The following is a 25,058-nucleotide window of genomic DNA, read 5'->3' as shown; positions in this document are numbered from 1 at the left end:
CACAGAGCCAGGAGGACCAACCTGTTCCCACACAAGGGGTCTTTGAGGACACCTAAAAGAAACATGCCAGAGCCCTCCTCATGCCCTGAGTCTAGTCTCAACAGCCCCAAGCATCACAGGATAACATAATGTAAGTTGGAGAAGTCCACATTCTCTCGGTAGAAATTCATTGCAGTGTTGGAGTTTTTTTTGTTTTGTTTGTTTGTTTGTTTTTTGTTTTTTCTTTCTTTCTTTTAACGGTCAAGGCAAGGTTGGTAGCTTTATTTTCCATGGCTGGGGATTGAACCCAGAGCCTCACACATACTACAGAACTGCTCTCTGCCACGGAGCACATCGCCAGCTATCAAAACTTTCCTTGTTAAGTCTCTGGGAAGTGAAAGTGTATCATAGGAATTTACTCTTTCCTTTTAAGTAAAATAATCCCAATATTTTTTGCTCTGAGGATTGAAGTAAATGGTATGCATGTGAAAACACTTTATAAATAGTGAAAAATGGCACAAACATTTAGGTGTTCTAAGTATCTCTTGTTTAAAGCTGCATAGTTAATGAATAGCAGCCACTTGCCAGTGAAGCACATAACCTTCTCTGGCACTCCAAATCTATGGTCTGTGGGTCATCTTGGTTTTCTGGTTGCCTTTTTAAAAATCTTTATCCATTAAAGGCACTAGAAATTCCTGCAATGACTAAAACAGAACAGGGGTTTGTAAAGAAATCATTGATTGTCTTCCTTCTAGAATTCCATCTCCAGAAGAATACCACCTTATACCATGAACAGCCATGAGCTTTTCCAGGCTGTGTAAACAGGTGACTATTCCCTCCTGCTTGCCTGTTCTCCCTCTCTTCTCTCCATCCCTCCTTCCTCCTTCTTTCCCTCCCTTCTCCCTATCCCTCTCTCTTTCTCCTGTCCTCCCTCCTTCCTTTCTCCCTCCTTCCCCTCATTCTGATTTTTCTTCTTTTATTTTACAGCTTTCCTTTTTCCTTCTTCCTATTCACATTCTTCATTCTATTTTCTTCCTTAATTTTCAACATAAATCAAGGACAGCACACCACAGACTACTTACTCTAACTTTTCAGTTAGTCATATAATAGGCGTCTTTAGAAACAGAAACATAGTGGTGTGGTTCATTGAAGTCCATTCTTTTCCATAGGTGCGTTAGTTAATTTTCATCACTGTGACCAAATATCAGAGAGAACCACGATGTAAGGAAGGAAAGACTTATTCTGTCCCACGGTTTCAGAGTGTTTGATCCATGGTGGCAGGAAGGTGTGGTGGGACAGAATCATACAAATCATGACAGTGAGCAGAAATGGGGCGTGGCTGTTGTGAGACTCTCTCCTTCACCTTCTTTTATTTCATCTGGGTTCCTAGCCAATGAGATGTGCACCTCACATTCATAGCATCTTTCCCTACTAGCAGATTAGTTAATTCATTTCACTGAAAACACTCTCATAGACACATGCAAAGGTATGGTTTACTGACTTCCTACATCTGTTAACTTGATCAATTTGACAATCAAGATTAAGCACCATGGGCCTGTGTGATGGCTCAGCAGGTAAGGGTGCTTGATGCCAAGGCTGGCAACCTGAGTTTGAACCTCAGAACCCACAGGGTAGAAGGAGAGTACTGATTCATACAGATTGTCCTACGACCTCCACATGTTTACCGTGGCATGCACACACACACACACACACACACACACACACACACACACACACACACGCATGCACACAAGCATGCACGCATGTGCTACCACCACCACGAAAATTTATTTATTTATTTATTTATTTGGTTTTTTCGAGACAGGGTTTCTCTGCGTAGTTTTGCGCCTTTCCTGGAGCTCACTTGGTAGCCCAGGCTGGCCTCGAACTCACAGCGATCCGCCTGCCTCTGCCTCCCGAGTGCTGGGATTAAAGGCGTGTGCCACCACCGCCCGGCATACGAAAATTTATTTTAAAAAAATTAAAAAATATTAAGCATCAAATGGGTATACTTTGCCTAAAGAGCAAACACATTGCCATTATTTAACATTTAACCTGTTGATTAACATATGGGTTTGCATTTCTCCCTCCCTCTCTCCCTCCCTCCTTCCCTCCCTCTTTCTTTCCTCTCTACCTCCCTCTCTTTCTTCCTCCTTCCCTCCTTTTCCCTTTATTCCTTTCCTCCTTCCCTCTTTCCTTGTGGGGAGGTAATCACAATAATTTACTACAATAGATTCTCTTGTAAAACCAAAATGAGGTTTTAATGATTATTTTGAAAGCAAGAAAAAAAAAAAACCTTTAGGATTTTGTAGTAGGACTCAGATCTAGCACCTTCATGTTAGACTGCACCTAAATTAGAGACAGTGGATGGCTGTATATTAATATGCATATGGTGGCTATTATTTGAGCAGCGGGATATCTACTCTTCAGTATAATGAGATCCTTCAAGACAGGATTTTACTGTTATTATCATTATTAGTTGCCTCTTCAAATTGAACCTTATATTTTAAATTTCAGTGTAACTGTGAGGTGGACAGTGATAAAATTAATTTAGTAATAACTGTAATTATTAATGGTAGCTATTATTCATTGTTAATTATAATCACTTGCAATTTTATTATTCGGATAAATCTACTGTCTATCAGATTTTAGTGCTATCCATGTTATGTAAAGGTTTAAAATCAGCTCTATTAACTTCCAGGTAACTAAGACTCCTGCCTGCTGAATTGTCACTGAACTTGGACACATGGTCAATTTCATTATGGGAATTTGCTCCAAGTCACATCCAGAAATAAGAGTTACATATTTGCTAATATAGGTCTATTTTTCTATCATGTTTGAACTTGGTGCTTGTTACTTTTCCACTGTTTGCATTCTGTGAGTTTGCATGTATACATGTTTGTGTATGTGTGTGTACATATATGTGAGTATGATTGCATGTGTTGGAGGATTGCTCATGTGAAGATCAGGGATCAATCTCCAGTGATGTCTATTACTTTCCATGCTTTGTTTTGAAACCTGGATATGACCAGTTTGGCTCTGATGGCTGACCAGTGAGCCTTAGGGATCCTCTGTCTCTACCTCTCCAGGTCTGGGATTGCATGTGCATGCTGTCAGGCTGTTTACATAGGTATGTGGGCTTGAACTCAGCTCCACCTGCTTGTACATCAAACACTTTATAGACTGAGTCATCTCCTCAGCCTCATCCCATGTATTTCCTAGAGTATGGTTTTTCTGATCTATTGATAAGATGAACTGAGTTCTTCTAACTCAGCTCTTGGCAAGATAAAAGGTCAAAGGTCGCTCACTAGTAGACATGTCCAGAGAGGCAGGAGGCTGGCATTTCCCTTTGACTCTTTAGCTCTGACTCTCACAGGAATTGAAAATGACTGGATTGGATGGGCTGAGTGCGCCATGTTGAGGGGAAGCCCTGCACTTCAAACGTGGCATGGACAGAATTTGTATTAGCATGTGTTCCTACTCATTATGATAGATGGGACCCACATGATGGAATTTTACAATTGTCAGCATTGATCTTTCCTGTTGGCTGCTACTACTGCATCTATGTGATTTGCTCTCTTTGCTTCATGCTACTTGTGACATTCTCTTTGTCTGGTAAAACTCAATTCAAACCTCACCTCACTGAAGCTGATTCATATACTTACGTACTAGCACTGAGTGGCTACTGTGTCCACCAATGGGTACCAGACTTTGAAGCCAAACAGATACCATCCTTTCGCTAGTGTTTAAACATTTGGATGAATGTCACATCTATCTCAAGATGCCAAGTACAAATCTATTTTTATTGTAATTATTTTTAACAAAGTTAAAAAGCTGGCTTCAGGGTTTCCTACAATTGAGACTCACCAGGACAGTCTTTCCCAGGGGTACATGGTGGCATTGACTGTGGAGTCCAGACATCTGGCATGGCAGTGCTGCTCTAGGTAACCCTAGTCTACCCTCACTGGTCCATTAACACAAAAGACTCTCCACAGAGCACCTGTCAAGCAATTTTAGGGTATATTTCTAAATTAAAACATACATTTTAATTATTTTATGGTGATTCTATATGGTCTCCTGAGGGTTTTCTGGGCAATAGGATCATTTTCAGGTTAAACAAAAAATATCTTTATTTAAAATAAGATAAGACTGGAAAGATAGAGAGGATGTTTCAAGTGATTTAGGTTCACAAAAGAATCCCAGGCTAAAATGAAATCAGAAGTCAAAATCAGGGGCTGGAGAGGTGGGTCAGCCATTAAGAACACTGGCTACTCTTCCACAGTCTTCATCCCAGCATCCGCACTGGGCCTCACAATCATTATAACTCCAATTCCAGGTGATCTGAAGCCCCATTCTGACCTGGGCAGTCACTCCACACACATGGTGCACATACATACATACATGCAGGCAAAACATCCATACACATAATATATATGTCAAGCATCAGTGGGAAGCTTTTAAAGATCTGCTGAGCCCAGGCTTAGCATGGCTTTATAACATGCATGATTCCTCCCTTAGCATCTATTGACCCCAGGGTACCAACACTAGAAGCTAGTTTGAAGTATCTGCTGACTTTACAATATCTCCATTTTAATTATCCTTGAAAAGAACTATTGTATTTGAGCATACTGTCTTTACTCAGTGAAATCATTACTTTGTTGTATTAGTAATTTTTTTTTCTGTGAAAGGACACCATGACCAAGTCAACTCTTACAAAACAATTTAATTGTTGGCTGGCTTACAGTTTCAGAGGGTTCGTCATTATCAGCATGGCAGGGGCATGGCTGGAGCATGAACGCACTGGAGCAGTAGCTAAGAGCTACATCCTGATCCCTAGGCAGGAGGCTGGGGGTCTGGGCCTGGTGTGGACTTTGAGATTTCCTCCCGTGACACATTTTCTCTAACAAGGCCACACCTACTCCCACCAGGTCACACTTCCTAGTCCTTCTAATCCATTCAAACAGCTCTACTCTCCAGTGACTAAGCATTCAAATATATGACTCTATGGAGGCCATTCTTATTCAAACCACCACACAGACCTTAAGCAGAAGGTGGACTTGGACATCTTGAGGTAGGAGGCACAGGGATGCCAGGCAGGACTAGGGAAGAGTCTGGACAGATGAACGATTGTCCTCAATGTGTAGGACATCTATAAGTTCATGCACACAAGTCCTGGTTACACATTCTTAACCTCCTCATCACAAACCAACAAAGTCTGAGTAAGGAGTGACCAAGCAAACACTCCAACTGTCTGAGGTCTCCCCCAAGTCTCCCAGGAGCCTGTCCCTCTGCATCTCAGCTCATCCCATCTGATGTATGTGCTCTGAGTTTGTAAACTTTAAAAATGGTCCATTCTCCATATCTACTGGTTCTAACCTTCCGATTTTTCTAGCAGCTATCACTCAGTCTTTTGGAGTACAATCTTTAACCATGATTAAGTTTGCATACACTAACTTGCCAAAGGAATACCATTCCCATGGCCTTCCCATCTTCCCAGGGGCTCCTTTACTCCTCCATATAGTTACTGCCTCTCAAATGTCACTTCCTTGGTTGAAACAGAAAACCAGTCCTCATTCTACCTATGCTATCCTGCTTTAGTTTCCTCAAAGTACTTACCAGAACTTATCTGGGCTTGGGCAGCTCTGGTTTGCTTCTCCTCTCTCTCCTCAGATACCTAGAATGCATCCATAGACAGTTGCAGCATGGCATTATGGTTTAGCACATGCTTGGTTTCTCATGAGTTGAGTTCATATTTTCTGCTCATACAGACTAGCATTGTCCACAGAGTAACGTGAGGAACGCTGGTTTTCTTTTCTTTTTTCTTTTCTTTTCTTTTCTTTTTTTTCAAACCTGGGCCATCGCTTTTATTTCTGCAATAGAGGTATAACTGGGATGCTAGCTTCAGGTATGATAACCATGTGTAAGGCCTTGGAGGGGTAGATCACAGCAGAGTTCCAGAAAGACCCAGGCTCCATAATCCTCCTGCCTCGGTCTCTTGAGTACTTGGGTTATAGATACGTCCCATAACATCCAGTCTGCTTCCTTTCTCAAAAAACAAAAATGGGAGTAGCCAGAACAGCCCGTCTGGAAACACCTAGCTCATCTTCTTCCTCTTGGAGCGGTCTGAGGTCTGGACCTGAGGCAGGGGGACAGACAGAGTGCCCAGTCTGTGATCCTCTTCCCTGCCATCTGCCAGGGTCACCTTTCTTTTGGAGATCTTCAGCCTCATGGCCTTTGCTATCTCAATCATCCTTTTCTCACTGAGTTTCAGGTCCCTCTGCAACACTGTCAGGTTTATCTGGAAGTCATTTGTGTGCAAGGCAAGCACGATTGCATACGAAGTGATCTTGGCCTTCATAGAACTTGAAATTAAGTTCCGTAAACTGCCATTGTTGTAAGTCAGGCAGGTGAAGTGCTTCAGCAGCTTGGTGTTGATGATATGGGGGATCCCAGGTCCCAGGGCACTTTTCCCCTTTACCATTGTCTGAGCTCGAAATCTGATGAGGGCTTCTAGGAACCAGATGCTCGGGGCCTGCGGGTCTCAACCCTCCTCCTCTGATGGCAGAGACTTCAGCATTTCTGTGACGAAGGGCCAGTGGCTGTTCTCTTCAACCATCTTCAGTATGTTCTGATGTAACCTTTCTGAACACTCCGGATGGGCTCTCAAGAGCATCATACTTAGCCGGGGACAGAATGTCTTGGAATCTGTACACATCTTCAGGCTTGGTTGCATCAGCATAGCAGGGAGGGAGGTAGAGGAAATCATCCTGCAAGTCATCCTGCATGGCGTCACTGACCAGAGCTTTCACACCCTTTGTATCAATGATGTTCTCTGTGGCTTTAGTTACTGTGAGATTCAAAGATTCACTGCCAACTTGGTTCATTCTCCTGGAGTTCAGGGACTGCTTCTGCTCGGTGCTTCCAAAGACTCCAATGCAAGAGTCCAACTTTTCCCGGAAAGGCTTGGTCTGATTCTTAGAGGAGGCTCATACTCAATAGCGTCTTCAGCAAAGAGTGGCTGCATGGTGAACAACTCAGCATCATATACTTCCGTCTGGCCAGAGTTCTGATTAAGAATTCCCACAAAGTGTCTGCAAAGAGTGCTACATTTGAGGGTACCAGTCCCCAAATTGTTCCCAACATAGGAGAGCCTGTCTGTTTCAGCTGCCAGTATCTGCTGATTCTTCAGCCTGGGGTTTACCAAGTCGGTGCTGTCGTGCAAGGTGAAGCGCATGTTGCCTGGATTCTGGAGCTTCCCATCGGAGAACTGGACCAGCACAGCTTTCTGCCTGTTGTCAGGCTCCCCACAGTACAGCCACCTTGCACTCTGTTGCACCTCTGTCTCCATGTCTTCAGTCTGTCCGTCCAGCATGGCAGACGCTGGGGTAGCCTTGAACTCGCCAGCTCACACGCAGATGCACACACCAGAACACTGGTTTTCATAATTAGAATGAGTCTTGAGAGATGCCCTAGAGAGTATGTGCTTCATGAGAACTGACAATCTTGTCATAGTGACATTCCTAGAGCCTTAAAGTGTTCCCTGACACACTGTGGACATTCATTCCATGTTTGCTGAGTGAATGAATCTAGGAAAACCTCGTGTTTTTATTATTATTATTATTATTATTATTATTATTATTATTATTATTATTTAAGATCTTAAGAAATCAGTGAAAGAGACTTATTAATTAATTAATTATTAAACTAATTACGTTTTCATGCTGCTGTTTCCATGGGAGACATTTTGAGAAACCTTCAGTAAGATATCTTCTTGTCTGACTCCCATACAAGAAGGCTAAAGAGTGTTTATGCACGTCATCGTGTGTACCTATGCACCCAGAGAAGTCTGGTATGTCCATCTCGTTTTGTAAGATAGACTCACTCAGCTTAGTCCTCAGCTACTGGGTAGGGTGACTGGCAATGGGTTACGGGGATATGCTTGTCTCTACCTGCCTGCTGAGGGGTGGGGTTACAGATAGATGCCAGTATACTCAGCTTCCTATGTTATTGCTGGAGATCTGAACTCAGGTCCTCATACTTCACCTACTGAAACATCTCCCTAGCTCCGAAGCAGGTTAAGTTTTTGTTTTTTTTTTTCCTCTTAGCTGAAGCAGTTATGATGAAGAAGGAAGTGGCCTCTAGAGTCTGGGTAGTGGGTTTTTTAACACTGAGAAAGCTTCCTGCTTAGAAGATGTTGACAAGCACGGGACGGTGTATGAAGAGGCACTGGGGGATTCTTCCCGGACAGTGAATGGCACTTACAAAACAGCAATGTGATGAGCTCAGTCCAAATAATTCACAAACATATGGAATCAATTTCCCTTAAAACACACATGGTTTCAACAATTAAACACCAAAGCAATTTTCAGGGAAGAGGATACACAACGGGGATTTGATGGGGTCCATTTGAAAACTGTCTGAGGCCTTCCCTGAGCCCCACATGGAGTCACTCCCATGAAACACTCGGAGTGTGAGTTCACCAGCTGTGGGAAACACAAAGCCCCCTTCCCAACTGCAAGCTGTCAGAAACATTCACAGTAACATTCACGCAGCTCTGGGTGGGAGAAATGGCTTTGATCTCAAGGATAATAGGAGGAGTAGAATTACACATTTTTTGACTTAACACTTTCCCTGTTTGTTAGATTGGTAACATCCAAAGAGAAATAAAGTGTTTCTATGTGTATGTGCATGTGTGTTAGGATAATGCTCTCCAAGAACTCGAATCTCTCCAAATGCGTTCTCATTCACTGTTATAATGTATGCCCGTGGGGAATATGTACTTCCTCTATGTCCATGATTAGGGAGGTAAGGCAAAAAACAGACAGAGAAGGGTCCTGCCTGCAGCACACAGCTGGCCATGAATAGCCGGAAGCCATTTTCCCAGCCCTCTGATTCCTGCTTCCAGATCCATCCTGCCTCTAGATTAATAAAGCCGTGTAGCACATTACCATATATTAAGTTGAAACGTGTTCTCCTGGGGGAATACTGTTTTTTTTTTTTTTTTCCGAAGAAGCTGTAGCACTTGGCAACTGGTGAAGAAGATACAATTAATGTTTCCCCTTATGAGTCAAATGATTATCCAAACTGCCTCTGTCATCTCCAGAGCCTGATACAAGACTCGGAGTTATATATCACCTAACTTGATTCTATCATCAAAAGTGTTCACACCCAGGTGATAACCCTAAGCCCATCCTCTCCTGTGCCACCATCTTGCTTAACCTTAACCCATGTGGTGGTTTCCTAAGCACATATATGAGGAAATGTGACCCTCCCTCTTCATTTTAAGAGTATAGTAAATATATGCCTTTTATACCAACAGGGGGTAGTTGATAGGCTCTGGAATTTTGTATAACTGCTTGTGTTTCTCAAAAAATTCCCCCTCACAGAATGGCTCCTTTAACGATTATTTAGTATGATAAGTTAAACTTCATGGAAGGCCCACACCAGTGGATCTCCAACTTGGTTGAGCATTAGCTCTGGGGAGGGGGGGTATTTAATTAGTGTTTATTTGCCCTTTTAACCTTTTTAGTTAGTATACAAAAAAAACTGGGTGTCATTAGGGCTTCTCATTCATATGTGCCATTGTGCCATGTTTATAACTGGTGTGAGGGTAGCCTTTAAAGACCCAGCACACTGTAACAGTTGACATACCTGCTCTGAGCAGGACTCTGCAATGGCTATTGGTTAGTGATTGCATATCAAATGTTCATTTACAGACTAGTCTCATTATCTCTGGAAATTAACTAACCCTAGAAGCACAATCTACAAGATTCAAAGCATCATAAAACAGAAAATATTTTTAGAATAGCCCAATTCCACTCATCAGAGTGCTAAATGAAGATCACAATAATAAAACTAATAATGAAAAGCTTTTTGCTAGAGTTTTCAATTAATGCATGATTTCTGAGTTAGAAATTACTTTTTCATCTTCCTAGAGAAGTATGCGATGATAACAAATAATGATATCATATTATGGCAACCAAGGCTGACAGACAGAACTGACTGTGTTTCCTTACAACACAGTTAGGGTTTGAAACCAGACCTGACTGCTCACTCCACTCTGTCCATGCTGACTCCAAGCCATGCCGGCCTTCTGTTTTAGCTCTGGTGGAAGTGCACAGTACACAGCAGCCATAGATTGCTTACAGCGCCTAGCAGTTTGTCTCCCACTGTGTAACAGGTGAAGCTGGCATTTGTTTGATGAGCTATAAACTAGAGCTATGTGCTCTTTGCTCCTCTGCTTTGCCTGGCATTAATTAATGAGGTCTCTCAGAAGTAGCTGCTGTGGGATTCATCTGAGGCTTCTTACCATCCAAAGGAATAATGCATCCCACGGGAAGTTGGCCTCTTCTTTTCATCATCTGAAACATGCAGATGACCAATGTCTCCTGTGTGTTTGTGTCTGTGTATGCATGTTTCTGTGTGAGCACCTGTGTGCGCATGCATGTCAAAGCCAGAAGTCAGTGTGTGTTCCTCAATTGCTCATCATCTTATGTTTTGAGCCTGACCCTGGAGCTTTGTGGATTCACCTAGACTGGCTACCCAGCAAGTCCTAGGGGATATCTTTGACTTAGTTTTCACTTGTGATGAGATGACCGGGGTATGTTGCTTTAAATGGCTTTTGTATTTTTCTTTAGATTCTAGGGGAAGAAAAGCAGGTCTGCATGCTTGCATACCCAGCACTTTGCCATCTGAGCCACCTCCCCAGCCTGACCAATGCTTCTTCAAGCACTAGCCTAAGAACTGGGTTGTACACTTGATTCCTTACCAACAGGGGACCTCAGAAACAGGAAGGAACGTTCAGAGATCAGCAGGTTATAGTTTCAAAATAATGACCAGAGAAGTAACCAGGACAACAGTACACTACTAGTGTGAAAAACTCACCCACCTGATGTCAAAAGTAAGACCCAGTTACTGTTCCCACACTAGTGATCTTCACCCTATGCACAAAAAGGATGCTGTGCACACTAACTTTTCCAAGTGGAGACTTGGGATATTATTTATTTTGTGATCCTCACTAGCCCACAACACTCGGCATTGTGTAGCTAATTGCACAAGTGCTAAGCAACGCCGAGTGTTTTCTTCTAAACCGGTATTCCCTGCAGAAAAGACCCATTTTGATTAGTCTTTGGTGCTTACTGTTTCCTTTCTGCCGATAAAAGGTCTTTATCATGTGTGGGTGTCCTGCTGGGGAGATTAGCCCTCATGTTGAACTAAACCAGAGCAATTTTAGAGATGAACACTAGGATTTGCCTGTTTCTCTTTGTCCCCTGCGATAAGAGAATAGCATGTTTTAAGGACACCTTGGGGAATCCCTCTTTCTTCACAGCAGAATGAAAAGCTCTCTTTAAAATAGCCACCTACAGAGTTTTAAGAAGTTGCTGAGTTGCCTTTCTTACAAATATATTGCTAATTAGAAAGAGCAAAATGGTGATTAAACACAGTCCAAAGAGGTCTGCCGTGTTTGGAAAAGCTTACAGGATGGTGGACATTTCCTTCATTGACTCTAGGGAGGGCCACTTCCAGCACATATCCACTCCGTCTTTCTTGTCAAGATACCTTGACTCCCTGAACCCACATAGTAAGGTATTTGGCTCTTCAGTAATGCATAGAGCAATTCTAACAACCACCTCTGTTCTTCTTACACACAAACCAGAAAGAGCTGTTAAATGTATGTGGACATAAGTGACAGAAAGATGAGTTTTTGGCTCTGGGGTCTTCCTTATAGTCATTGCCTGGCTCTCAGGATGGCAGCATTTAGACACCTTTATCCCTTTCAGCCTTTTGCAAACAAAACATTTCTATCTATCATTGAGTAGGAAACATTGCTTGTAAGTCAATCCAGGGGACACTAGGGTTTTCCACACCATGGATATAGGCTGCCACTAGAAGGTGTGGCCCAGATTTAAAGGTCAATCTTCCTGTTTCAAAAGGTCTGAATTTAGGGTGGGTCTTCCTGCTTCAAATAATCCAATCAAGAAAAATTCCTACAATCGTATCTAGTCACTTGGATTTCAGTTAATTCCAGACATCGTCAAGTTGACAACCAAGAATAGCCATCACAAGTACCATGACCTCAACATGGTGCTTTTATTTATTGAGGAGGTGGGAGACTTCATATCTAAGCCATCTAGAATTCTCATCGGAAGAACCCACATGCCAGGAAGATGTAATGAGGCAGCTAATTGTTTCTTAGTCAAGACAAAACAAAGCAGACAGACTTCCTAGTCTCAAGATTGCTGTACCATTACTAAATAACCAAACACATTTCCTGTTTGTTGAAAAATTTGGAGACATACCGTTGCATTTTGAAAATATTTTACTTACATCTATTTAGTTTCTGTACATGTGTCAGTATGTGGGCACACAGGTGACTAAGGAGCAGTTTGCAGGTGTCAATTCTTTCCTTCTACTGTGTGGGTACCAGGGACTGAACACAGGTCATCAGGCTTCTTGGTCCTTGAGCCCACTGAGCCATTCCACTGGCCCTCCGCCATTATATATATATATATATGTGTGTGTGTGTGTGTGTGTGTGTGTGTGTGTGTGTGTGTACATACATATATATATTAAAGGTGTTTTTGTATACATATATATACATATATATATATATATATATATATATGGTGTTTTTTCTTTTAACATACCAACCACAGTTCCCCCTCCCACCCCTCCTTCTGCCCACCCCTCACCTTCCTCCATCCCCCCCCCCCCACACACCATCCACTTCTCAGAGAAGGTATGGCCTCCCATGGGAAGTCAACAAAGTCTGGCATATCAAGTTGAGGCAGGACCAAGCCCCTCCCCCCCTGCATCAAGGCTGAGCAAGGTATCCCTTCACAGGGAATGGGCTCCAAAAAAACAAGTGCTTGCACAAGGGATAAATCCTGGTCCCATTGCCAGTGACCCTTACAAACTGCACAAGCCACACAACTGTCACTCACATTCAAAGGACCTTGTTTGGTTCCATGCAGGTTCCTCAGCTGTCATCCAGAGTCTGTGAGCTCCAACTAGCTCTGGTCAGCTGTCTCTGTGGGTTTCCCCATCATGATCTTGACCCCTTTGCTCATATAATTCCTCCTCCCTCTGTTCAACTGGACTCCTGGAGCTTTGCCCAGTGCTTAGCTGTGGATCTCTGCATCTGCTTCCATCAGTTACTGGATGAAGGTTCTATGATGACAATTAGGGTAGTCACCAATCTGATTACAGGAGAAGGCCAGTTCAGGCACCCTCTCCACTATTGCTAGGAGTCTTAGCTGGGGTCATCTTTGTGGATTGCTGGGAATCTCCCTAGCACCAGGTTTCTCCCTATGCCCATAATGGTTCCCTCTATCAAGATATCTCTTTCCTTCCTCTCCCACTCTGTCCCTCCCCCAGCTCAACCATCTTATTCTCTCAAGTTCTCTTTCCCCCTCCCCTTATCTCTCCCACTACGTTCCCAATTTACTCCAATCTTATCTATTTCCCCTTCCTAGGGGGATCCTTTTAACATCCTGTTTTTAGAACACATTCTGCCACTAGTGTGTGTATATTGGCATGTAGTACAGTTACAGGTTGATGCTAATTTCCATTTAAATTTCAGGAGCCTTTTGGAATGTGTATTAAATGCATTTCTTTGCCTCATAAATGCATTTTATTTGGAACATCTCTTATTATATTATTAGACATAAACTTGATTGAATAGAAAAGATCCTTAATTTGGTTACATTGTTAAACCATAAATATTATCAGTTTAAAACTCATAAGCATTTTTCTAGTGATTACAACCAATAAAAAATTTCATGCAAGCCATTTATACTTTTAGTAGACTAGGAAGAAATTATAAGGCAATGTGAAACATCCTTTTGTGTCCTGGAGAAGAAATAGAAATATACCACGTGTCAAGGAGCACCTGCTCCTGCAGGAACCCCAAGTCTCTAAAGCTCTTTCTCAACTGGCCTCCACTGACCTCTCACTTACCCCATCTGAGCAGAATGTTCATCTAACCTGATCGATACACAGGAATATTGATATTGAGACTGGAACAAGAGTATCTCACTGTGCTAGTTTCACCTCTTTTGTTATGATAGAACACTCTGGACAAAAGGACCTGAGAGGAGGAAAGGATTCACGTGGCTTATTCATCCAGGGTATAGTACATCACTTAGGGAATCATTACAGGAACAGAAGACAGGAAGTTGAAAACAAGCCAACCTGCTATTCCATGAAACAATGCCTCTAACCAGAAAAGTGACTCACAGTCAAGAAGTACAGTAAAAACCATGCAGGAATTCTTCTTGATGGCTCACTCACAGGTTCATGAATAGCCAGACATCTCATACAGCCCAGGATCACCTGCCCAGGGAATGGTGCTGCTCACAGTGGGCTAGGTCCTGCTATCTCAATTAACAACTGAGGCAATACCCTATATATATGCTCACAAGCCAACCTGACCTGGGTAATCTCCCACTTGAGTCTCCCTTTTCAGGTGACTCTAAGCTGTTTCAAGTTGAAAGTTAAGGCTAAGTCGGATGCTTGCTCTCTTACAAAATTATACCCTGTATCTCCTTCTCCTCCTACTTCCTTTCTTCCTTCTTTCTCTCTCTGTCTCTGTCTCTCCACCTCTCTGCCTCTCTGTCTGTCTGTCTCTCTCCCTTTAAAATAATTAGTTCTTTGAGAATTATATTCAATGCATTTTAATCATATTCACACACATCCCCCACCTCTTCTCAGATCCAGTCTCCTTCCCTACCTACCCAACTTTGTATCCTCTTTTTTCTTTTTTAATTTTATTTTTAGTAATTAATTAATTCTCCCCAGCCCAATCACAGTTTCTCCTCACTCCTTCTTCTCTTCCGAGTCCCTCCCCACAAACTTCCCCTCTTCTCCCCCAAATCTATTACTCCTCCTTTCTCTTCAAAAAAAGGACATGCCTTTCATGTATATCAGTAAGCCATGGTATGTCAAGTTGCAGTAAGACTAGGCACCTCCTCTCCTATTCAGGCTGGGTGAGGCAATGCAGTAGGAGGAAAAGGTCCCAAAAGCAGATAACAGAGTCAGAGACACCCCCTGCTCCCAGTCTTAGGAGTCCCACAAGAAGATCAAGCTACATGACTGTAACGTGTTCAGTGGACATAGGTCAATCACATGCAAGCTCTCTGGTTGGCAGTTCAGTCTCTGTGAGTCCCTATGAGCCCAGGTTAGTTGATTCTGTGGTTTTCTTGTGGTGTCCTTGGCCCCTCTGGCTCTCACAATTCTTCCTCCTCCTCTTCCACAGGATTCTCTGGGGTCCACTTAACGTTTGGCTGTGGGTTTCTGCATCTGTTTCCATCTGTTGCTGGGTGAAGCCTCTCTGATGGCAATTGGACTAGGCAACAGTTATGAGTACAGCAGATTAACATTAGGAATCATTCCATTGACTGATTTTTTTGCCAGTCATGTTTGGTTCTATCCTAGGTTTCTAGGCTGTCCAGTCTTTGGGTCCTGGCCCACCAGTCAGTGTCAGGGATGGGCTCCCTCTCATGGTATGGGTCTCAAGCTGGACCAATCATTGGTTGGCCATTCCCACAATTTCTGCATCACCTTTGCCCTAGCATATTTTCAGGCAGGGCAAATTGTAGGTCAAAGGTTAGGTGGGTGGGTTGGGGTCCCAATCCCTCTACTCGAAGTCTTATCTGGTTACAGGAGATGGCCAGTTTAGGCTCCGTATCCCCAATTGCTAAGAATCTTAGCTAGGCTCACCCTCATAGGTTCCTGAGGGTGTCCATTGCACTAGATTTCTAGCTTGTCTCTGAGATGCCCCCCAATTCCAGTTATTTCTCCCAGTACTCTCTCCCTCCGTCCTGCCCCCAACCTGATCCCTCCTGCTCCCATGCTCACCCTCTCCAGACCCCTCCCTTGCCCACCTGTGATAGCAATTCTATTTCCCCTTCATAGTGAGTGAGATTCAGGTGCTTTCCCCTCCCCCAGCCCTCCTTGTTACTTTGCATTCATTGCCTTTGACTGAGAAAAGAAGCTTCTCTGATGAGGGTCGAGGAGTGCACTATTCTGTGGGTAGAGCAATAAGTCATTAGGAGTCAGTTTAATACTATATTCATTTAACAGTCTGTTCAACTGTCATTGAGTAGATCATCCATGTCAGACACTGAACTTGGCTCCAGGGATACTGCTGGGAATCTAGATCTTAGCTCTGAAACACTTAACATTTCACCTGAAAATTGATAACAAGGAAAGTAAATATCATAGGATGACATGTGAAAACCAGTCTCTTTTTCCTCTTCTGAGAGGTGGGGTGGAAAACCACATGTGGATAAAATATGCACCACTCAACACTCCAACGCAGGAATAACTTAAAGCACCAGTGGGGACTGATGCACGGGGGACAGAGATTATTACATTTCTTTGTTCAGAGGAAGCACAATTAGCATGATCAGTTTGGAAATTATTCATGCCAAATTCACTTTCTAAATAATGTTGTGCAAATTTTTGGCAAGTTGTTTCATGTTCATGTTTAATGAAAGCAAAAGAAAATCTTTTGCTTATATTTCAATGCCTGTTTAGCTTCATTTGGGCCATTCCTTCTGAAGTAAATGCAAATGAAGGAGGCATATGGCTATTGCATGATCTTTCTTTAATCAAGAGCACTACAAAGCACTGGGCGATGGGCGACAAAGATCATATTAACCTAATCCTGTGTTTTTCACTAAAGGACTTGGTGTTTCTATGAACCAGAATATATGCCTCACTGCTATAGGACCTGCAGTCAAACGCAGACTTTACAGAGCCAATGATGTGTTTCCTGTTGGCTGAGACGAAGATGAAGTGCTCTCTCCCACCTCATGCTGGCCTCATTGATACATGGCTGCCTTTCAAGAATTCCTGGGTTTGGAAGAGGCAGTTGGGAGCTGGCTCCCACGTATGAAATGGAAACACAAGCTCATACAACATACAAGTATAATTGTGTCTGCACTGTTTTATTGGCATATATCCTTTGACTGTAGAACTGGGTCACATAAGGACATGTTCACGCAACTCTACAATGTCTTTTGAGCATGTTCCACTTCTTATTGAGCTGCTCTTTTCCTATGATCTTTCTCCTCCTAGTACTATTTTATTCCACCACACAGTTTCACTTCTACACATGATTTTATATACATATGTATACATACATATGTCTGTATATGTATACACACCTATATATTTACATATAAATCTAGGATCCACAACTGAGAAAAAACATTATATTTGACTTTCTGAGTTTGACTTAATTCACTTAATATGATAATGTCCAGCTGCATCCATTTTTCCGTAAATAATGTAATTTTGTTCTAAAACTGAATAAAATTTTGTTTTAAATAAATACCATATATATCCACACACATATATACACATACACATAAGCATATGCACACACACACACACACACACACACACACACACACAGATCCAGATGGATTTCTGCCTCTGGAATGCTAGGATTAAAGGTGTGTGCTACCACTGCCTATCCTATATGTTTAATATTGTGGCTGTTTCTGTTCTGTGACCCCAGATAAGTTTATTAGCATGCACAATATTTCGGGGAACACAATACCACCACAGATCTCTGCTAGTTGGAGCCAGCCTGGTCTACAGATCCAGTTCCAAGACAGCCAGGGCTACACTGAGAAATTCTGTCGAAGAAGAAGGAGGAGGAGGAGGAGGAGGAGGAGGAGGAGGAGGAGGAGGAGGAGGAGGAGAAGAAGAAGAAGAAAAAGAAAGAAAGAAAGAAAGAAAGAAAGAAAGAAAGAAAGAAAGAAAGAAAGAAAGAAAGAGAAAAGGAAAAGAAATTCTCTCAAAGAATCATAATGGAATTGGAGAGATGTCTCTATGGTTAAGAATACTTGTTCTTGCTAAGAACCACGTTCAGTTCCACAGCACCCACATAATGTCTCACACTGTCCATAGCTTCAATTCTAGGAAATCTGATGCCCTTTTCTGACTTCCAGAAATATCATGTACATACATGGCACAGAGATGTGAAAAAAACATGTATATAATAAATAAATCTAAAAACATTTTTAAAAGAATCATGGTAGCTACAGGTAGAGATAACAACAGCTGATTCTTGCTAAGCCAAGACTTTCTCAATCTAATATCTAGAGTAGTAAAATTATTTTTTCTTGGTTTTTTTCGAGACAGGGTTTCTCTGTGCAGTTTTGGTGCCTGTCCTGATCTCGCTCTGTAGACCAGGCTGGCCTTGAACTCACAGAGAGCAGTCTGGCTCTGCCTCCTGAGTGCTGGGATTAAAGGCATGCACCACCACTGCCCGGTGGTAGTGAAATCCTTAATAAATATTCAGATCAATGATGAGTGTTTCAGATTCCAAATATTAAAATTGAAGTATTTTATTGAGCTGTATCCGGCTCTAACTTTACTTCCATTTGGAAACAGAGATGCACTGCTTTGCCAGGTTGGTCTTGAACTCACTCTGTAGCCCAGGTAGGTGTAGAGCTTGCTATCCCCCTGCCTTAGTCATCTAAGTAGTTGGGAGAATAGGCCTATGCCACCAGCCTTAGTGCCCAAGCTTCAGTTCTAACCACTTCTTAGCTCTGTGACTTAGGCAAAGGCATTTAGGAATGCAGAATCTCTCAGTTCCTTCAAAAATTCAACAACAAATGACATCAATAATGACTAAGGATTCCAATGTTCTCACTACAACTTTGTATAACTTATGGACTGATTGCTTCCTACTATACTCTCAGAGACCTCTATGGGCCTAATCCCCAAAATATGCAACAACAAACTCTCAATCAGCAATGGAAAGACCCCCAAGGGGGTGGTGGCGGCTCATGCCTTTAATTCCAGCACTCAGTATGCAGAGGCAGGTGGATCTCTGAGTTTGAGTCCAACTGTCCTAAGAGTGAGTTCCAGAACAGCCAGGACTACACATAGAAAAACAAGATCCCCCAAGGATCTAGTCAAGTCATGCACTATGACTTAAAACATACAGGGCACTTTTTCTCTGTGATGCATGTTTGCAGATGTGTGGATGCATTCTTTTTGGGGGAGTGTGCATGTGTGTACACGCATGTGTAGAGGTCAGAAATCGACTACAAGGCTGTTCTCTGATCTGTTTCTACCTTAGATATTGAGGTGGGTTCTCTTACGGGAACACAGAGCTTGCCAATTTGACTAGTTAGCCAGCAGCTTGCTCTGGGGATCTCTTGCTTTCCACATGCTGGGATTACAGGTGGACCGCCACACTTACCTGACATTTATGTGGGTACTGAAGATCTGATCCCCGGTCTTCATGCTTGCACAGACAATGAATCATCCCCCAGCCTCTACTTCCTTTTTCCTTGCAATGGCGTGTGTTTCTGTCTTGAAGCAAAATGTGAAACAATGCAGGAAAAGGAGACAAGGCATCACCAGTGGCCTTGAGATGAATGGGATCGTAATTGTTAGTGTAACAGAATCACCGGTGGAGGAAACAGATTCTGCACCAATCTCAGACTGGCAAAGACCAGTGCATTTTCTCAGCCACAAATGATAAATGTAAAAAAGGAGGAATGGAGGTCTGACCTGAAAAGATAATCAACCTAGAAATCCAGTAACCGAAAAACCCTGGAGAGGGATTAAGTCTACCGCCAAATCTCTTCTTAATTTTGTTAATCAGACATTTGTCAGCACGGGGCACTTTTTGCCAGTGTTGAGGAAATCAAAGCACAAGAAGGGGGCCTGAGACATATCTTATTACATCCTTCATCACTGGGGAACATTTCTCAAGTTGACTTCCTAAAAGGCATTTGGGCTTCTAGCTCATGTATGAAGATAATTATTTCTGTCATAATGAATAATTTAACCCAAATCCCACCCTCAGACCACTCGTAGCTTTCAATAAAAGAAGACACACTGCCAGGTAACATACCAGCTTCTGAGTCTTATGAACATGGCAGAAACATAATGAAAACAGACGTCTTCTCAGCCCTTCCATGCAAACCTCTTGGCTGGTATTCTTTCCCTTTGCCAGTGTAAAACCATGGGACATCAGCAGTGGGCGTTTCTTTAAATAACTTCTAGATGAGGAAAATGGAGCTGGAGCTCATTCCATCCTGCAGTCAGGGCACACAACTACTGAATACAATGGCATTTTAGACCTACACTTGCTTGTCTCTTGATGGAAGTACTTACCTTCCTCTCTCATAGCCCTCCAGGACTGTGACACTGCCATGTATTAAAAGTCAATAAAGCAAGAATTGCAGTGCCTTGATGCTGTCACACTCTGACTTGGGAATTCAAGCATCTCAGAGCTCTGTTCATGTGTAGACAGGATCTGATAACTTAATTTTTCCCTTTAATTTTGAAACAATCTCACACTTCCAGGAAAGTTGCAATTCTTTTACAGAGAACTTTTCTGAACCGCCTAAGTGAATTTCCCATCTGAAGCCAGCGTAGCACTTGTCTTACTTCCAATTCCTGCTGCTGTGACAAAAGCACCTTGAAGGAGACAAGGTTTATTTGGCTTACAGTTCCAGGATGCAGTCCATCACAGCAGGGAACCGGAGGTGGCAGGAGCTTGAAGTAGCTAGTCATTTTACATTACACAGATAAGAGCGGAGATCAGTGAACTAATGCGTGCCTACTTGTGCTCAGTCCCATAAGTATAGAGTGCAGGACCCAAACACAGGGAGTGGGGCTGCCCACAGTGGGCAGGTCTTCTCACCTCAATTAATACCATCAAGACAGTTTCCCAACAGGAGTCCTCACGGGTCAACTTAATGTAGACAATTCCGCCTGAGAATGATTTCTCTGGTTATCCTAGATTGTGTCACATTGACAGTTTAAACTGACCATCACCATGCTTTCCTGTCAGCAACTTTTCTGTTTCTGTGAGAAAGTACCGTGATCAAAGGCGACTCAGGAAAGAAAGGCTTTGTTTTGGCTTATGGTTCCGGAACAAGAAAGTCAGTCTATCATGGCTGGGAAGCCATGGCAACAGCATGGCTTATCCACACACAGGAAGCTGACAAAAAAAAAAAAAAAAAAACAGGTAGTGAGGTGAGACGCTAAACTCTTAATGCCCACCCCCAGTGACATCTTCCAGCATGGCTCCACCTCCTAAACTTTCCATAACCTCCCCAAATGGCTCCATCACCCAGGGACCAAATGTTCAAACAAATGAGTCAATGTGCAATATTTGTGCTGATTTAATTGAGAATGGCCCCTACAGGCTCATATATTTGAATGTTTAGTCCCCAGTTAGTGGAACTCATTGGTAAGCATTAGGGTTTGTGGCCTTGTTGGAGGAGGTATGTCACTGGAGGTGGATTTTGAAATTTCCACAGCCCACACCATTCCCAGTCAGCTTTCTCTGCCTCCTACTTGTGGATAAGAATTGTAAGTTCTCAGCTACTGCCCCAGAACCATGACTGCTTGCCCGCTTGCTACTATAATATTTGCCATGACCATTGTGGACTAACCTCCAGAAACTGTAAATCCCAATTAACTCTTTCTTCTATATGTTGCCTTGGTGCCCTATCACAGCAATAAAAATGTAGCTAAGACAACATCTATTTTCCAAAATGTCTTACTGTGTATGTACTACAAAGAGGGACAAAATCCACAGCACAACCTTCAAAATTGGGGGATATACAGGGATACAGGGGTCTAGTCTTATTTCACTAGATTATTTTCATTCAGGCTTTTTTTTTTTTTTTTTTTACAAAAGTAACTCACTACCAATTCTGAGTTGCCTTTACCTGTCTTGTATTATGAATGCTCATATAAATATTTTCATCAGTCTAGAGTAAGTTCCCAGGACTTTCCTTGAGGTATATGACCTTCCTTCATTTCCTTGCAGATAATAGCCAATTATATCATAGAATTGACCTCAGTTAGTGTTTTCCTGGGCATTAGTACATTGTTACAGAAGCATTGCCACACACAGGTGAGATGGTGGGTCGTGGTGGTTCTACTGTCCCTTTACTGATGCTATTAATTTTTGACATATAATTAAGGTGGTTTCTCCATAAATTCTCCAGGCTAATGACATTTTCTACATAACTGTTAGGTATTCGTCAATAACCTTTTAATTTACTCATTTATTTATATCACATGGATTGTTATTTTATTCAATGGTATATAATTATTTCCAATCATCAGATATTTTGATATTTTACTTTTATCAGATTTAGTCATGTAAGAGCCCCTTTAGCTGGCTACTGCATCTTTTTTGAATGACCTCATCTTACTATACATCCTTCCTTGCTTTTGGGTGCAAAAAAGACATTCCAGGAAATATTGTGAATCAGACATTGTGCCAAAGCATTTTGGAGATTATTAGCAGATTGTATAAGAAATTATTTAGAAATATTTAGGAATGCTATTTGATCACTAGGTGGACCTCATTGCAAAAACAACCTCACATTTACATCCATATCTATTACTATTGCTATCTCTGACAAAATAAAAAACTGGGCTGGAAAGATGGCTAAGTCAACAGAATGCTTGTCCTTGGAAAGATGTGGCTCCAACTTTGATACTAAGAACCCTTGGTGAATAAAGCAGTTACAGTGGCATGTGCTGGGGAGATAGAGACAGGTGAATCCCTGGGGCTCGTTGGCCAGTCTTCCTAGACTATGATGAGTTCCAGACCAGAGAAAGACATGGACTCAAAGCCAAGGTGGAATGCTCCTGAGTAATGGTACCCAAGGTTGTACTCTGCCTACCATATACACATGCACAAAGGTGACCATACATCCACATAAAAACCTGCACTCACATGAACATACATAATACACAAATCAAGCATACAAATATATTAAAAACCCTCTATTTGCAGTAATACCTCCAAATTTATTCTACACTGTAGCACTTAGTCTAGTTTTTTGTTTGTTTTGTTTCTTTCTCTTCTCCAATATTTGTAGATTGTCTCTCCAGTAGGAACAAAGCTGATTTCTGTGATAATGAATATACTTATGAAATTGATCACTCTACCTGTGTCATATAGAGCTCCCTTGTTACTGACCTGCCAAGATAGCCCTCCATTCTGCTAGGCATCCATACAATGCCTTGGTCATCTTTCTTAGGTGTATTCTTCCTTCATTCCAGTTCTGATATTTGCAAACACTCTGTCTTCTGCTTGGGTGCAGAAGATATATTGTATATAGTACGTATGTGTATATAATATATAGATGAAATATATAATATACTGCATGGAATACATGATGTGAAATCCATCATCACCTTGCTTGGCTTCAAAATTATGGAACACACACATCTCTCTCTGTCCCTGCTCAGACACTTTGATTGCCTAGTGGAAGGTACTTCAACTGAATTTGCCTGAAAACCTTTTTGTCTTGCCCCATTACCAGTGGCTATAAATTTTTGATGAAACCATGAGAATCGATGAAGATTTTATAAACCATGTAGAGTTTTCTCTGAGCTAAGATACTTGACTGCACCAGGATTTCTGTCTTAGACGAGGAGTGCCAACCATACTGTCTAGGTGTGACCTGAGAATTACTGTGACTGCATAGTACCACTCTACTCCCCCATTCACCATCTTGGAGCCAAAACTTTCAGACACACTCTCACATCCCCTTTCCTACTCTTGTCTCTGCACCTGTCCACTCTCATGTCTCACTCCCAGACTCTGCCACATTCATCATTTTGCTACTCCCTTCATCATAATCCTGACAGGACTTAACATTGGCTTCTTGGAGAATGGTGGGACATATACAAGTGTAGGATGTTGGCAGTGACATCCATAATATCCTTTTTGCATATTATTTCCTATAACAGAACAATATAATATGTGTAATGGATCAAGTAAATTAGCACATTTACCATTCTTGTGAAGGCCAAAATGAGTGCTCATGTTAAATAGATATGGTTATGTGAGAGGGTTGCCATGACAAGCCATAAACTAGATGACTTAAGCACCAGAAATTCATCGTCTCTGAAAGCTGTTAAGTCCTAGATCAAGATGTCAATAGGGTTGGTTCTTTCTGAGGCTGAGGAAAGGAACTGTGGCATGGCTCTCTGGATAAATAGAGGAACATCTTCTCCCTCTGTCTCCTCACACAGATTTCTCTCTATGGCTAGGTCTGTACTCAATTTCACCTTTTAAAGAATTTATTTTTATTAATTTTAATTATGTGTATGTTTAAATCTGTGTGGGGGTATGTGCATGTGAGCACATATGCCACAGAAGGCAACTTGGATCCCCCTACAACTGGAATTACAGGAAGTTGTGAGCTATCTCACATAGCTGTTGGGAACCAAACTCATTTTCTTTGTATGAACAGTACACGCCTTTAAACATTGAGCCATCTCTCCAGTGTCTCAATCTCACCTTTTAATAAGGACACCAGTTATATAAAGTTAGGATTAATGAATGCTAAAGATGTCATATCAAGTTGATTGCCACTGTAGCATCCCTATTACCAAATGAGGTAACACTAGGAGGCACCAGAAAGAGGACTTTAACATATGAGTTTGAGGAAAACAAAATTTAATCCACATCACCAGATCATTTCTAAAGGTTGAGCCAGAGACCTGTACTCCTTCCACCTTGTGGCTCCCTCATCTTTAACATAATCTTTCAAGCTTTCTATTGTTGTGCCAACTCACTAGAAGAAAAAATGAGAAGTGAATACCAAACAGTGGTAGGTATCATAGGTCCAGTCAGGAAATAACATGTCACTCATTCTATGTTGACCAGAACTCAGCTTCATGGTGAAGGACTTGGGATGGAAAGTGTAAACTAAAGAATTGTTCTAGAAAGAAATAATTGGTTTCCATGATCATTTAGCTAGCATCTCCCTAGTTTGTGCGTGAATAAATATATCTCTACAGGTGACCTGATGTACACTCTCCACCTTATTCCTTTGAGACAAGGTCTCTCACTGAATCTGGAACAAGGCTGGCAAGCAAGCTCCCCACCCCATGCCATCTTCCTGACTCCATGATCAGCTAGGTAGTCTTCATCCTGATCTATTTCTTATCACTGCCCTGTTCTAATAGCTAATGTATTCTCTGCTGAGAGAAATGGTATTTAAAAAGTGAGGTATGCTGTAGCCCAGTTGTGGCTTATACAGATGAGTACTTCAGAGATTCTG

The 25,058-nt window shown here is 42.1% G+C and overlaps 1 pseudogene; it reads right to left on the bottom strand.

Moving 5' to 3' along the window:
• Positions 1-5,933: 5,933 nt before the first annotated feature.
• The window catches only part of LOC102905757 (DNA-directed RNA polymerase I subunit RPA49 pseudogene), a 53,204-nt pseudogene continuing 34,079 nt past the window's right edge, over positions 5,934-25,058 (bottom strand).

The sequence above is a fragment of the Peromyscus maniculatus genome, chromosome 5 (genome assembly GCF_049852395.1).
Source record: "Peromyscus maniculatus bairdii isolate BWxNUB_F1_BW_parent chromosome 5, HU_Pman_BW_mat_3.1, whole genome shotgun sequence".
NCBI classification, from domain to species: Eukaryota; Metazoa; Chordata; class Mammalia; order Rodentia; family Cricetidae; genus Peromyscus; species Peromyscus maniculatus.
Note: the sequence above shows the minus strand (reverse complement) of the source record. Positions and strands in the feature narration are given on the sequence as shown.